This window comes from Amblyraja radiata, unplaced genomic scaffold, assembly GCF_010909765.2.
Source record: "Amblyraja radiata isolate CabotCenter1 unplaced genomic scaffold, sAmbRad1.1.pri scaffold_891_ctg1, whole genome shotgun sequence".
Classification (NCBI taxonomy): Eukaryota; Metazoa; Chordata; class Chondrichthyes; order Rajiformes; family Rajidae; genus Amblyraja; species Amblyraja radiata.
Genome location: NW_022630891.1, coordinates 31,564 through 44,369, shown reverse-complemented (window position 1 = coordinate 44,369; position 12,806 = coordinate 31,564). Strand labels below are relative to the sequence as shown.

Here is a 12,806-nt window from a genome sequence, read left to right as displayed (position 1 = left end):
GTTGAGTTGGTGAAATGTTAGTTATATTTGTTTTGCCCTCTGGAGTTGAGTTGGTTGTAGTAGATGTGATATATGTTTTGCCCTCTTGAGTTGAGTTGGTGAAATATTAGTTAGTTTATATAATATTTGTTTTGCCCTCTTGAGTTGAGTTGGTGAATATTTATTTTGCCCTCTGGAGTTGAGTTGGTGAAATATTATAATTTATGTGATATTTGTTAAATTAACGGTTATTTAATAGAAAATGTTAATTTTTTTTGATTTTATTTATTTAAATACTTATTACTGAGTAATATAAAAAGGTTATATTTTTTGTAGGAGTAAAAACAAGCAACTTTAAAGTAAAATTGTAATTTCACTAGGTATTCACGCGTGCGTAATTACATACACACGTATATTAATGGCTGAAAATTATATAATTTACATTAAATACTATAATAAATGTTTTAATGTATATATTTAGCTAAAAATAATAATAAAACATTATATATAACATATATAAAGTGTAGAGACTATTGTGCCTGTTACAATGTGATACTTTTTGAATAAATGTAGTTTTATTCAAGTATTCACGCATGTACATTGGCAACAAGGTGTACATTAATAACTACAAACCTTATAATTTACATTAAAATACTATAATAAATGTTTTAATGTATATATTTTAACTAAAATAATATATTTATTGAATATATATATAACAAATATAAAGTATTGTGACTATTTTCTCCGTTAAAATGAGATACTTTCTATATTATACTCATTTTATTAAATGACTGCGCATGTACATTGGCAACAAGGTGTACAATAATGGCTGCAAACTTTATAATTTACACTAAAATACTATAATAAATGTTTTAAGTATATATTTTAACTAAAATAATATATTTATTGAATATATATTTAACAAATAGAAAGTGTAGTGACTATTTTCTCCGTTAAAATGAGATACTTTCTATATTATACTCATTTTATTATATGACTGCGCATGAACATTGGCAACAAGGTGTACAATAATGGCTGAAAACTTTATAATTTACATTAAAATACTATAATAAATGTTTTAATGTATATATTTTAACTAAAATAATATATTTATTGAATATATATATAACAAATATAAAGTATTGTGTATATTTTACCTGTTAAAATGAGCTACTTTCTGTATAATTGTAATTTATCATACTGACAGCGCATGTACTTGGCAACAAGGTGTACAATAATGGCTGCAAACTTTATAATTTACACTAAAATACTATAATAAATGTTTTAAATGTATATATTTTAACTAAAATAATATATTTATTGAATATATATATAACAAATATAAAGTATTGTGTATATTTTACCTGTTAAAATGAGATACTTTCTATATTATACTCATTTTATTATATGACTGCGCATGTACATTGACAACAAGGTGTACAATAATGGCTGCAAACTTTATAATTTACACTAAAATACTATAATAAATGTTTTAATGTATATATTTTAACTAAAATAATATATTTATTGAATATATATATAACAAATATAAAGTGTAGTGACTATTTTCTCCGTTAAAATGAGATACTTTCTGAATAATTGTAATTTATCATACTGACAGCGCATGTACATTGACAACAAGGTGTACAATAATGGCTGAAAACTTTATAATTTACACTAAAATACTATAATAAATGTTTTAAATGTATATATTTTAACTAAAATAATATATTTATTGAATATATATATAACAAATATAAAGTGTAGTGACTATTTTCTCCGTTAAAATGAGATACTTTCTGTATAATTGTAATTTATCATACTGACGGCGCATGTACATTGGCAACAAGGTGTACAATAATGGCTGCAAACTATTAATTGTACACTAAAATACTATAATAAATGTTTTAAATGTATATATTTTAACTAAAATAATATATTTAATGAATATATATATAACAAATATAAAGTATTGTGTATATTTTCTCCGTTAAAATGAGATACTTTCTATAAAATAGCTACTTTTATAAGTATTAACACCTGCGTAATCTCACCCCGAGCATATTAATGGCTTAAAACTTTAAAACCTCTATTAAAACCCTATAATAACTAAATTAATATATATAATTAACTAAATTAACAATAAAACATTATATTTAACATATATAAAGTGTAGAGACTATTGTACCTGCTACAATGAGCTACTTTATATAAAATAGCTACTTTACGAGTAATCACGTTCGCATAATCTAATCCCCGAGCATATTAATGGCTTATAACTTTAAAACCTTTATTAAAACCCTATAATAACTAAATTAATGTATATATTTTAACTAAATTAATAATAAAACATTATATATAACATATATAAAGTGTAGAGACTATTGTACCTGCTACAATGAGCTACTTTCTATAAAATAGCTACTTTTACGAGTAATCACGTTTGCGTAATCTAATCCCCGAGCATATTAATGGCTTAAAACTTTAAAACCTCTATTTAAACACTATAATAAATGTTTTAATGTATATATTTTAACTAAATTAATAATAAAACATTATATATAACATATATAAAGTGTAGAGACTATTGTACCTGCTACAATGAGCTACTTTTGAATAAATGTAGTTTTATTAAATAATCACCCCTGCGTAATCTCACCCCGAGCATATTAATGGCTTAAAACTTTAAAACCTCTATTTAAACCCTATAAAAATGTTTTAATGTATATATTTTAATTAAATTAATAATAAAACATTATATTTAACATATATAAAGTGTGGTGTTGATTGTGCTGTTACAATGAGCTACTTTCTATAAAATAGCTACTTTTATAAGTATTAACACCTGCGTAATCCAATACATGAGCATATTAATGGCTTAAAACTTTAAAACCTCTATTAAAACCCTATAATAAATGTTTTAATGTATATACTTTAACTAAATTAATAATAAAACATTATATTTAACATATATAAAGTGTAGAGACTATTGTACCTGCTACAATGAGCTACTTTCTATAAAATAGCTACTTTTATAAGTATTAACACCTGCGTAATCTCACCCCGAGCATATTAATGACTTAAAACTTTAAAACCTCTATTAAAACACTATAATAACCCAAGTAAATGTATATAATTAACTAAATTAACTATAAAACATTATATTTAACATATATAAAGTGTAGAGACTATTGTGCCTGTTACAATGAGCTACTTTCTATAAAATAGCTACTTTTACGAGTAACCACGTTTGCATAATCTCACCCCGAGCATATTAATGACTTATAACTTTAAAACCTCTATTAAAACCCTATAATAAATGTTTTAATGTATATACTTTAACTAAATTAATAATAAAACATTATATATAACATATATAAAGTGTAGAGACTATTGTACCTGCTACAATGAGCTACTTTTTGAATAAATGTAGTTTTATTAAATAATCACCCCTGCGTAATCTCACCCCGAGCATATTAATGGCTTATAACTTTAAAACCTCTATTAAAAGCCTATAATAACTAAATTAATATATATACTTTAACTAAATTAACAATAAAACATTATATTTAACATATATAAAGTGTAGAGACTATTGTACCTGTTACAATGAGCTACTTTCTATAAAATAGCTACTTTTACGAGTAATCACGTTCGCATAATCTCACCCCGAGCATATTAATGGCTTAAAACTTTAAAACCTCTATTAAAACCCTATAATAAATGTTTTAATGTATATACTTTAATTAAATTAATAATAAAACATTATATTTGACATATATAAAGTGTAGAGACTATTGTGCCTGCTACAATAAGCTACTTTTTGAATAAATGCTAGTTTTATAAGTAATCACCCATGCGTAATCTCACCCCGAGCATATTAATGGCTTAAAAACTTTAAACCTCTATTTAAACCCCATAATAACTAAATAAATGTATATAATTAACTAAATTAACTATAAAACATTATATTTTAACATATATAAAGTGTGGTGTGGATTGTGCCTGTTACAATGAGCTACTTTCTATAAAATAGCTACTTTTACGAGTAATCACGTTTGCGTAATCTAATCCCCGAGCATATTATGGCTTAAAACTTTAAAACCTCTATTTAAACCCCATAATACTAAATAAATGTATATAATTAACTAAATTAACTATAAAACATTATATTTAACATATATAAAGTGTGGTGTTGATTGTGCCTGTTACAATGAGCTACTTTCTATAAAATAGCTACTTTTACGAGTAATCACGTTTGCGTAATCTAATCCCCGAGCATATTAATGGCTTAAAACTTTAAAACCTCTATTAAAACCCCATAATAACTAAATAAATGTATATAATTAACTAAATTAACTATAAAACATTATATTTAACATATATAAAGTGTAGATACTATTGTACCTGTTACAATGAGCTACTTTCTATAAAATAGCTACTTTTACGAGTAACCACGTTCGCATAATCTCACCCCGAGCATATTAATGGCTTAAAACTTTAAAACCTCTATTCAAACACTATAATAACCCAAGTAAATGTATATAATTAACTAAATTAACTATAAAACATTATATTTAACATATATAAAGTGTAGATACTATTGTACCTGTTACAATGAGCTACTTTCTATAAAATAGCTACTTTTACGAGTAATCACGTTCGCATAATCTCACCCCGAGCATATTAATGGCTTAAAACTTTAAAACCTCTATTAAAACCCTATAAAAATGTTTTAATGTATATATTTTAATTAAATCAATAATAAAACATTATATTTGACATATATAAAGTGTAGAGACTATTGTGCCTGCTACAATAAGCTACTTTTTGAATAAATGTAGTTTTATTAAATAATCACCCATGCGTAATCTCACCCCGAGCATATTAATGGCTTAAAACTTTAAAACCTCTATTTAAACCCCATAATAACTAAATAAATGTATATAATTAACTAAATTAACTATAAAACATTATATTTAACATATATAAAGTGTGGTGTTGATTGTGCCTGTTACAATGAGCTACTTTCTATAAAATAGCTACTTTTACGAGTAATCACGTTTGCGTAATCTAATCCCCGAGCATATTAATGGCTTAAAACTTTAAAACCTCTATTTAAACCCCATAATAACTAAATAAATGTATATAATTAACTAAATTAACTATAAAACATTATATTTAACAAATAGAAAGTGTAGAGACTATTGTACCTGCTACAATGAGCTACTTTCTATAAAATAGCTACTTTTACGAGTAATCACGTTTTCGTAATCTAATCCCCGAGCATATTAATGACTTATAACTTTAAAACCTCTATTTAAACCCCATAATAACTAAATAAATGTATATAATTAACTAAATTAACTATAAAACATTATAGTTAACATATATAAAGTGTAGACACTATTGTACCTGCTACAATGAGCTACTTTATAAATAATAGTAATTTATCACAATGACTGCGCATGTACATTGGCAACAAGGTGTACAATAATGGCTGATACTTTACAATGTACATTAAAATATTACAAAAAATGTCTAAGTGTATATATTTAACTAAAATAATATATTTAATTAATATAAAGTACTGTATATTTTATTATTAAAATATACAAAGTAATAATTAATGTCTATATTATTAAGTAGTAGATCATAGTGTATTAATTTTAATACCCTTATTGTCTGCTATATTATTGTCTATATATTTATAATCATGTTATTAAAGTATTAATGTGCAGATTAATTATAAATATGCTAATTAATTAAAAGATTAGATTTAATACAATAATAATTAGAGAGATTTATTTATAAATGTAAACATAGTATTGCATAATATTATTGTTATGCATTTACTTTATGCATTTTATATATATTATTTATTATGTACACAATGTTGCAAGAAGTATTTTAATGTATAAATTACGTTTTTAAAGTAAAATAGTGTATTTAATATTTTAAGCTTTTAAGCTTTATTTGTTGACGGATTAAATTAAAAAAGATTATGCACATGTTTAAACATATTGTAAACATTAATCAATAAAAAAAATTAATTAAAAAGGTACATAGGATTTTATTAAATTTAAAAAAAATGCTTAAATATATTATTTTATATTATTTTATATATATTATAAAGTATATAATAATGAATAAATTGATATTTAATATATTGTTTGTAGACAGATTAATATGAAAATAAGCATGCACATGGTCTAATATAATGTAAACACATCATTAATAAAAAAATAATCTTATTAAATACACAGGATCATACAGGATTAAAATACATAATATTTAGTAATTTCATATTATAAGTACTGTTTGTTGACAGATTAATATATAATTAAGCATGCACATGTGCAAACATGTTATAGTCATATAATATTAAAAAAATAAATTTATAATGTACATATGATTTTATAAAACTAAAATACATAATATTTAATATTTTAAGCTTATAAGCTTTATTTGTTGACAGATTAAATTAAAAAAGATTATGTACATGTTTAAACATATTGTAAACATTAATCAATAAAAAAAATTAATTAAAAAGGTACATAGGATTTTATTAAATTTAAAAAAATGCTTAAATATATTATTTTATATATATTATAAAAGTATATAATATTGAATAAATTGATATTTAATATATTGTTTGTAGACAGATTAATATGAAAATAAGCATGCACATGGTCTAATATAATGTAAACACATCATTAATAAAAAAATAATCTTATTAAATACACAGGATCATACAGGATTAAAATACATAATATTTAGTAATTTCATATTATAAGTACTGTTTGTTGACAGATTAATATATAATTAAGCATGCACATGTGCAAACATGTTATAGTCATATAAATATTAAAAAAATAAATTTATAATGTACATATGATTTTATAAAACTAAAATACATAATATTTAATATTTTAAGCTTATAAGCTTTATTTGTTGACAGATTAAATTAAAAAAGATTATGTACATGTTTAAACATATTGTAAACATTAATCAATAAAAAAAATTAATTAAAAGGTACATAGGATTTTATTAAATTTAAAAAAATGCTTAAATATATTATTTTATATTATTTTATATATATTATAAAAGTATATAATATTGAATAAATTGATATTGAATACTTTGTTTGTAGACAGATTAATATGAAAATAAGCATGCACATGGTCTAATATAATGTAAACACATAATTAATAAAAAAATAATCTTATTTAATACACAGGATCATACAGGATTAAAATACATAATATTTAGTAATTTCATATTTTAAGTACTGTTTGTTGACAGATTAATTTGTAAATAATCATGCACATGTGCAAACATGTTATAGTCATATAATTAATAAAAAAATAAATTTAATTAATACATATGATTTTATAAAACTAAAATACATAATATTTAATATTTTAAGCTTATAAGCTTTGTTTGTTGACAGATTAAATTAAAAAAGATTATGTACATGTTTAAACATATTGTAAACATTAATCAACAAAAAAAATTAATTAAAAAGGTACATAGGATTTTATTAAATTTAAAAAAATGCTTAAATATATTATTTTATATTATTTTATATATATTATAAAAGTATATAATATTGAATAAATTGATATTTAATATATTGTTTGTAGACAGATTAATATGAAAATAAGCATGCACATGGTCTAATATAATGTAAACACATCATTAATAAAAAAATAATCTTTATTAATACACAGGATCATACAGGATTAAAATACATAATATTTAGTAATTTCATATTTTAAGTACTGTTTGTTGACAGATTAATATATAATTAAGCATGCACATGTGCAAACATGTTATAGACATATAATTAATAAAAAAATAAATTTAATTAATACACATGATTTTATAAAACTAAAATACATAATATTTAATATTTTAAGCTTATAAGCTTTGTTTGTTGACAGATTAAATTAAAAAAGATTATGCACATGTTTAAACATATTGTAAACATTAATCAACAAAAAAAATTAATTAAAAAGGTACATAGGATTTTATTAAATTTAAAAAAATGCTTAAATATATTATTTTATATTATTTTATATATATTATAAAAGTATATAATATTGAATAAATTGATATTTAATATATTGTTTGTAGACAGATTAATATGTAATTAAGCATGTACATGTGCAAACATGTTATAGTCATATAAATATTAAAAAAATAATCTTTATTAATACACAGGATCATACAGGATTAAAATACATAATATTTAGTAATTTCATATTATAAGTACTGTTTGTTGACAGATTAATATATAATTAAGCATGCACATGTGCAAACATGTTATAGACATATAATTAATAAAAAAAAAAATTTATAATGTATATATGATTTTAAATGACTAAAAGATATATTATTTAGTAATACTAATAAAGTAATGGCTGTTTTTAAATAAAGTATTATGCAAACAAAAATTAATGTAAATCTTAATATTAGAAAGAAATAGAATATATGAAAAAAACAATTAAATATTATTGTGTAAAATAATATGTCTCACACGTTAAAGTACATTCAACAAATTGACAGAAACAACAATATATCAAAATAAAATAGTGTAAACACACTAAAACAAAAATAAAAAAATATTGACCCCTTGAATATCAAAAAACAGTTTTATACACTAACAGATCCATTGAATATCAAAAAACGGTTTTACACACTAACAGATCCATTGAATATCAAAAAACAGTTTTACACACTAACAGATCCATTGAATATCAAAAAACAGTTTTATACACTAATGGCCCTTTGGAATACAAAAAAAACGGTTTTATACACTGATGGCCCTTTGGAATAAAAAAAAACGGTTTTATACACTAATGGCCCTTTGGAATACAAAAAAAAACGGTTTTATACACTAATGGCCCTTTGGAATACAAAAAAAACGGTTTTATACACTGATGGCCCTTTGGAATAAAAAAAAAAACGGTTTTATACACTAATGGCCCTTTGGAATACAAAAAAAAAACGGTTTTATACACTAATGGCCCTTTGGAATACAAAAAAAACGGTTTTATACACTGATGGCCCTTTGGAATAAAAAAAAAACGGTTTTATACACTAATGGCCCTTTGGAATACAAAAAAAAACGGTTTTATACACTAATGGCCCTTTGGAATACAAAAAAAACGGTTTTATACACTGATGGCCCTTTGGAATAAAAAAAAAACGGTTTTATACACTAATGGCCCTTTGGAATAAAAAAAAAAACGGTTTTATACACTAATGGCCCTTTGGAATAAAAAAAAAAACGGTTTTATACACTAACGGCCCTTTGGAATAAAAAAAAACGGTTTTATACACTAATGGCCCTTTGGAATAAAAAAAAAACGGTTTTATACACTAATGGCCCTTTGGAATACAAAAAAAAACGGTTTTATACACTAATGGCCCTTTGGAAAAAAAAAAAAAAACGGTTTTATACACTGATGGCCCTTTGGAATAAAAAAAAAACGGTTTTATACACTAATGGCCCTTTGGAATACAAAAAAAAACGGTTTTATACACTAATGGCCCTTTGGAATACAAAAAAAAACGGTTTTATACACTGATGGCCCTTTGGAATACAAAAAAACGGTTTTATACACTGATGGCCCTTTGGAATACAAAAAAAAACGGTTTTATACACTAATGGCCCTTTGGAATACAAAAAAAAACGGTTTTATACACTAATGGCCCTTTTGAATTCCATTGGACTATTTTACACACTAACGGCCCTTTGGAATTCCATTGGACTATTTTACACACTGATGGCCCTTTTGAATTCCATTGGACTATTTTACACAATAATGGCCCTTTTGAATTCCATTGGACTATTTTATACACTGATGGCCCTTTTGAATTCCATTGGACTATTTTATATACTGATGGCCCTTTTGAATTCCATTGGACTATTTTACACAATAACGGCCCTTTTGAATTCCATTGGACTATTTTACACAAATGGACCTCAAATAAACGGTTTTATACACTAACAGCCCTTTGGAATATCAAAAAAAACGGTTTTATACACTAACGGCCCTTTGGAATTCAATTGGACTTTTTTATACACTAGTGACCCTCAAGTAAATAAACGGTTTTATACACTAATGGCCCTTTGGAATAGAGTGAATTCCCCAAAAACGACTTACTAACCATTATTAGGAGGTAGGTGAAAATTTGAAAGCGTTTAAATTTTGTTCGGGCCTTGTACTTGACAGTATGTAGGCTTCCTATCTCCGGCATGATGTTACAATTGTAATGGTACTTTTAGCGAATGATGTTGGGGACTGGGTATTTATACTTATTTACCCTACCATCAACGCTTCTCGGCCACAAACAATTGTAACTAGACCTGTAAAATTTCGGTTGTAGTAAAAAGAACAAACTACCGTGAATTATCGGACATGTAATCTATGTGGTAGTGTTAATGAGTAGTATAGTGTGGGGGTGTGTTTATATATGCAATTGCACCAAGAAGCGAATCTTTTGGTTTGTTTATACTTGGCAAATAAGCGATTGACTAGGTATGTGTCATTGTTGTAAAAGGACATCCGTATACTTTGGTATTCATTACTAGTACATGTTTGTGTGGCCTGTAGTTTCGGTACTTTGAATATTTTTATTGCGACGATTGACTGATTTGATTTATGGAGTTGTTAATGTAACGACGTGTTTCGCTACTTATCAATTGATAACTGTGTAACCGTAAATACGAGTAGGTTGTCATGTGTCGACTAGTGAAATATTATGCTACATAATACATAATTACTCTCACTACGAGACGCCGCAACCTTTAGCAGCGACTTGGAAGCAAACAACACAGCGGAAATAAACGCATGTAAGTGAGTTTATTGCCAGGGTTGTTGTGGTGGTGCTAGTGTGTGTGTGTATCGCACACAACTACGGTCAGAAGGGTTGCCAACGTTGTAATGTCCCCCAAAGCTGTGGTGCTCCACTTGGAGCCTAGTGCCGAACGTCTACCTAGGTGTCACACTAAGGTGCGACACTAGCGGACGACAGCACACAACCGAGATACGCGGTGTCTAAAACTGCAATCTGGTTGATCCTGCCAGTGGTCATATGCTCGTCTCAAAGATTAAGCCATGCATGTCTAAGTTCATAACATTTTAAGTTGAAACTGCGAAGCGCTCAGTAAATCAGTTATTGTCCGTTCGATCATAAAAGCCATTGGATAACTGTGGCAAATCTAGAGCTAATACATGTTACATTCCCATTTAATGGGAGCATTTATTAGACAAAACCAACAAGCGACTCACGTCGCTTTGCAGGTGAATCTAAATAACTGTGCATATCGTATAGCCTTGCGCTGACGATAGTTCGATCGAATTTCTGCCCTATCAACTAGTTGGTAAGGTAGTGGCTTACCAAGGTTTTGACGGGTAACGGGGAATCAGGGTTCGATTCCGGAGAGGGAGCCTGAGAAACGGCTACCACATCCAAGGAAGGCAGCAGGCGCGCAAATTACCCAATCCAGACATTGGGAGGTAGTGACGAGAAATACCGGAGTGGATCTAAATGATGCACTATCGGAATGAACGTAATCTAACAATTTCGATGAGTATCTACTGGAGGGCAAGTCTGGTGCCAGCAGCCGCGGTAATTCCAGCTCCAGTAGTGTATATCAAAATTGTTGCGGTTAAAACGCTCGTAGTTGGATTACGGGGGCCTCAGTTGCCATACTTTAACGGTATAGCAAAGTAGGCCTTCTTTATCGCAAGATTTGCGTGTGGACTTTATTGGCTGCATGCGGAAACTTGCGGAGCGTGCCTTGAATAAAGCATAGTGCTCAAAGCAGGCGTACGCTCGAGTGTAATAGCATGGAACGAATAGATAAACCTCGGTTTAGTTTGTTGGTTAAACGGGAATGTTACCCAGTAACATCAAGCATATGTTAGTGCATGCTTTGCGGTGTGTGCTGCATGTGTGTTACTGTGTGTAACCCCCTATCTAAACTGGGTTTCGATTAAAAGGGACACTTGAGGGCATTAGTACTTTGTGGCGAGAGGTGAAATTCTTTGACCCACAAAAGACTGACTATTGCGAAAGCATTTGCCAAGAATGTTTTCATTAATCAAGAACGAAAGTCAAAGGTTCGAAGACGATCAGATACCGTCCTAGTTTTGACAGCAAACGATGCTACCACGGGATCAGTCCGGAAAGATCCAGGTTGGTCCCCCCGGGAAACCTAAAGTGTTCTAGTTCTGGGGGGAGTATGGTCGCAAGGCTGAAACTTAAAGGAATTGACGGAAGGGCACCACCAGGAGTGGAGCCTGCGGCTTAATTTGACTCAACACGGGACAACTCACCAGGTCCAGACATTGAAAGGATTGACAGACTGAGAGATCTTTCATGATACAGTGAATGGTGGTGCATGGCCGTTCTTAGTTGGTGGAGTGATCTGTCAGGTCTATTCCGGTAACGAGCGAGACCACGATCTCTACTTGATTGGGGTACTACCTTATCTCGCATAAGTTTACGTTTGTACTTTATCATAGAGAGACTACCGGAAGTTAAAGCCGGGGGAAGCGTGGCAATAACAGGTCTGTGATGCCCTTCGATGTCCTGGGCTGCACGCGCGCTACAATGGCAGTAACAAAGAGTATACCTGCTCTGAGAGGAGTGGGAAATCTTGCAAATTGCTGTCGTGATTGGGATTGAGCCTTGTAATTATTGCTCATGAAAGAGGAATTCCTCGTAAGCGTGAGTCACCAACTCATGTTGAATACGTCTCTGCCCTTTGTACACACCGCCCGTCGCTACTACTGATGGATGTTACT

General features: G+C 27.7%; 1 long non-coding RNA gene across 1 annotated transcript in view; it reads left to right on the top strand.

Moving 5' to 3' along the window:
- The window catches only part of LOC116970445, a 13,417-nt gene extending 984 nt beyond the window's left edge, over nucleotides 1-12,433 (top strand). The window contains exons 2-3 of the long non-coding RNA XR_004411143.1: nucleotides 316-317; nucleotides 12,424-12,433. This is a non-coding gene — a long non-coding RNA (uncharacterized LOC116970445). The remainder of the gene's footprint in view (nucleotides 1-315; nucleotides 318-12,423) is intronic.
- The last annotated feature ends 373 nt before the right edge of the window (nucleotides 12,434-12,806 follow it).